The sequence below is a fragment of the Otolemur garnettii genome, unplaced genomic scaffold (genome assembly GCF_000181295.1).
Source record: "Otolemur garnettii isolate 467f Iridium unplaced genomic scaffold, OtoGar3 scaffold00013, whole genome shotgun sequence".
Classification (NCBI taxonomy): Eukaryota; Metazoa; Chordata; class Mammalia; order Primates; family Galagidae; genus Otolemur; species Otolemur garnettii.
The window spans coordinates 17,335,499-17,340,192 of NW_003852408.1; the positions used below are offsets into that span (position 1 = coordinate 17,335,499).

A 4,694-nucleotide genomic window follows, 5' to 3' on the forward strand; every position below is an offset into this window, starting at 1 on the left:
AAAAAAAGTGTAGTATAGTAAATCCATAAACCAGTAACATGGTCACTTATTATCATTATCAACTATTATGCATTGTACTTAATTGTATGTGCTACACTTTTATATGGGTGTCAACCCAGTGGGTTTGTTTACACCACCAGCGTCATCACACCCTTGACTAACCTGTTTGTTGCATTAGGACTTCTCGATGGCGATGACCTCAGTAGGTAGAATTTTTCAGCTCCTTTTATAACCTCACGGGACCTACGTTCCTTAGATGGTGCTCTGTTAATTTCCTTCAGCCCTCTTGTCTGCTTCTCTGGCCTGGCCGTCACTATGGGCTGCCTCTCTGCTTTTGCTTCTTCAGGGCTCCATGGTCCCCACAGATATTAATGAGCTCAACTCTGCACCTGCCTCTCAGCACCATCGCAACCTGCAGAGAAGCCACCTCTCAACTGCTTAGAGAGGCTGACCTCCCTCTCACCAGGGTAATCCCTGAGGCCCTAGTAGAAGGAGTGTCCTTAGGGCCCTCCTGTGGACACAGTCCTCTGGGAGGGTGTCCCCTGGCTTTATGTGATAGATGCATTCCAGCAGGCTCACTTCCCTCCGCCTTTCCTTTTCTTTCTCTACTCTCTGCCAGGGCGAAGCAGCCATTTCCATGTTACAGAGTGTTAGCCATCATTTTATAAACACTTCTAAGAGCCATCTCAGAAGTGATTAGTCCCATCCTGTGGGGCCCTTGCCAATATGTTAAACCCATATTCTGAAAAAGTGCCCCCAAGCCAGTGAATTCTTGCTTATGGAGCCTTACACTCTGGTCCTCATGCTCAGGCACCTGTGTGGTATGGGATCAGAACTGGAGCTGTTCATATGAGCTCATGCTTTTACTATGTTGCTACAGATGGGGATGTACACAGACAGATGTGTGTTGTATCCGTGCACTTCTATTTTCTACCTCTGTCTTTGGAGAGGGCCTGAAAGCAGCGGCACTTTAGGAGCAATGAGCACACATATGCCCAGAATTTGGTTTCTAGACATTATTATCCACTAAAAGGACCTAGGGATCATCGTCGGAGAATTGGCTAACTCCAGGGGTGAGGCAAACACAGTACAGGATGATACTGGAACATCTTATTATACTGGAAAGTGAAAAAATGCTCAAAGAATGATAGAAAAATGTCAAAAAAGGACACAAGAGCCACCCTGAAGGGGCTCCCACTGCCAAATCTGGGTCATTTATTTATTTGAGACACAGTCTTATGCTATCACCAGTAACTGGATCATAGCTCATGGTAACCTTGAATTTCTGGACTCAAGTGATCCTCCTACCTCAGTCTCTTAAATACAGGCACCCAACTGGACCACATTCAGCTAATTTTTAAATTTTTTTGACAGATGGAGTTTTGCTATGTTGCTCAGGCTGAGATATGGGACAATTTAAACATAAAAGCAAATAATGATAGGCCAGGTATGGTGGCTCATGCCTATAATCCTAGTACACCAGGAGCCTGAGGTGGGAGGATCCCTTGAGCTCCAGAGTTTGACACTAGCCTGATAAAGAGTGAGATCCCTTCTCTACTTAAGGTAGAAAAATTAGCTAGGTGTGGTGGCCAGCACCTATAGTCCTAGCTACTTGGGAAGGCTGAGGCAGGAGGATCACTTGAACTGAGGACTTTGAGGTTGCTGTGCCCTAGGCTGAGGCCATACACTTTAGCCTGGGCAACAGACGGACTCTATGTCAAAAAACAAAAACAAAACAAAAACTGCTGTGTCTGAATCAAAGCAAAGTACATTTAGAAAGAATATAGAAATGTAATATATGTATATATGTAATATATGTAAAATATGATTATTTTTGCAATCATATAGTAATAATTCATTCAGGAGACACAGATGTTAAAATTAGCAGGTGAGGGCGGTGCCTGTCGCTCAGTGGGTTGGGTGCCAGCCACGTCATACACTGAGGTTGGTGGGTTCGAACCCAGCCTGGGCCAGCTAAACAATAATGACAACTGCAACAAAAAAATAGCCGGGCATTCTGGCAGGCGCCTGTAGTCCCAGCTACTTGGGACTGAGGCAAGAGCATCGCTTAAGCCCAAGAGTTGGAGGTTGCTGTGAGTTGTGACACCATGGCCCCCTACAGAGGGTGACATAGTAAGACTCTGTTGCAAAAAAAAAAAAAATAGCAAAAGTTGACGAGAAATATTGTATTTCCATAGTTTCAATGTATCTCCTCCACAAAGAAGGTATTATAGTTACATACCAATGCGGGGAGTTCCGTCTCTGGGTTTCTTTTTACATGTTTGGTTATCCTGCATAAACAAATATGCTGAAAAACCACTGGTGGGGTCAGTACTGCCCCCCCTCTTTGGGAAGCAACTATTTAATTACAAAAGTAAAAATACTAACCTTGCAGGCATAACCAAAATCGACTGATTAAAGTTAGCATTGTTAAAATTCACATTAATGATTAAGATTAACACTACCACGTGCCTTCTGTTATGATGTGCTGAAAAGAATCACTTTAGTAAATATCCTAGCTAATCATGAGGTGCAGTAGGCAAAAATTGAGAGAGAGTCTGCAAACTACTCTTTAAAAATGACAAGGTCTGGTGGTGCCCATAGCTTAGCAGTTAGGGCGCCAGCCACATACCCGAGGCTGGCAGGTTCGAACCCAGACCAGGCCTGCCAAACAACAATGACAACTACAACAGCAACAACAACAAAAAATAGCTGGGTGTTGTGGCAGGCGTGTCCCAGCTACTTGGAAGGCGGAGGCAAGAGAATTGCTTAAGTCCAAGAGTTTCAGGTTGCTGTGAGCTGTAATGCCACAGCACCGAGGGTGACATAGTGAGATTCTGTTTCAAAAAAAAAAAAAACAGGGTGGTGCCTGTGGCTCAAAGGAGTAGGGCACTGGCCCCATATGACAGAGGTGGAGGGTTCAAACCCAGCCCCGGGCCAAAAACTGCAAAAAGGATAAAAAAAAAAAGAAAAGAAAATGGCAAGGTCATGAGTTAAAGTCAGAGTGACAAATTCTTTCAGTGTAAAGCAGATTAAGTAGATGCAATGTGTGATCTTGGGTTGGATCCTAGACCAGGAAAAAAAATCCGAATAATGAATATTTTGGGGACAATCAGCAAATATGAGTACTTTGCGTAGTTTACGCATTAATGTATCAATATTAATTTCCTGAAAGTTTTTTTTTTTTGATACAGGGTCTCACTCTGTTGCCCTCACTAGAGTGCTGTAACGTCATAGCTCACAGCAACCTCAAACTCTTGGGCTGAAGCAATTCTCTTGTCTCGGCCTCCTGGGTAGCTGGGACTATAGGTGCCAGCCACAGTGCCTGGGTCTTTTTCTTTTTAGAGATGGGGTCTCGCACTTGCTCAGGTTGGTCTCCAACCTGTGAGCTCAGACAATCAACTCACCTCAGCCTCCTAGAGTGCTGGGGTTACAGGTGTGAGCCACTGTGCTCAGCCTCATTTCTTGATTTTGATCATTATACTCAGTTATATAAGAGATTGACATTGTTTTTAGGAAATATACACCGAGATATTTAGGAGTACGAGGGTGTCGTGTCTGCCACTCACAATGAGTCAAGATAAATAGAAAGGAGAAGAGGTGAGAATGACAGCTATGTATAATCTGTGTAGGGAAATACTAGCTAGGAATTTGTGTCAAAGGGGCTATTTATTTTCTCCGGCAGCCTTTTTTAAGTAAAATTCTTTCCTTTTTCTTTTTTTTCTCTGAAACAGAGTTTTACTTTGTGACTCTTGCTACAGGGCCCTGGCCTCATAGCTCACAGCAATCTCAAACTCTTGGGTTCAAGTAATCCTTCTGCCTCTGCCTCCTGAGTCGCTGGGACTATAGGCACCTGTAACAATGCCTGGCTAGTTTTAGAGACCAATTCTTGCTCTTACTCAGGCTGATCTTTAACTCCTGAGCTCACACAATCCACCTGCCTCGGACTCCCGAGTGCTAGGGAGAGTCCTAGAATTATAGCCATGAGCCACAGCACTTGGCCCCAAATTATTTCAAAATTAAAAATTAAATAAAATTTTAAAAACATTCCCATAGAGGAAAGGCTTAAAATAACACTGAAAGCAAGGAAAAATAACAAAGACACCAAAACAATCGGGAAAAGATTGATTTGATGAAATAGTATCAAACATAAGAGGGACAATAAAAAATACAGTGTTTGTCAGTGGAATTGGAAACTGTGATAACACAGCTACTCAGTGGTAAGAAGACGGAAGTAGAGGAGGTTCATGAAGGCAGAGATCAGCCCAGATTACGTGTCATAGAACCTTCTGACAAGCAGTATGCTCACACCTGAAATGCTTTTTTAAGTAATGCACAATTTGGAAGTGGTCCTATTGCTGGAAGGATTCAGACAAGGACTAGGTAGTCACCTGCACAAATGCCTCGGGAAGTATTTCTCACTGATAGGGAAGTCGAACTTTCTGATAACTAAAGTCTTTTCTCGCTAGAAATTTGTACCTGGAATATTATTACCTTCTGAATGGTGCTATTTCTGCAAAGAACTCAGAATTCTGACACCTTGTGGAGTGAGGTAGGACATGGTAAGTGAAAAGTGCCCTCTGAGCACGTGGTTCTAGGTTATCCCTTTGATTGAACTTAGTAGGATTCTTCTGTGTCATTCCTAATTTCACTACTAAGTGCTATCATATTAAGGATAATATTTAACTAATGGT

At 43.0% G+C, this 4,694-nt stretch overlaps 1 protein-coding gene across 1 annotated transcript in view; it reads left to right on the top strand.

Moving 5' to 3' along the window:
- BARD1 (BRCA1 associated RING domain 1) overlaps positions 1-4,694 on the top strand; it is a 129,354-nt gene that overhangs the window by 40,750 nt on the left and 83,910 nt on the right. The window lies entirely within an intron of this gene.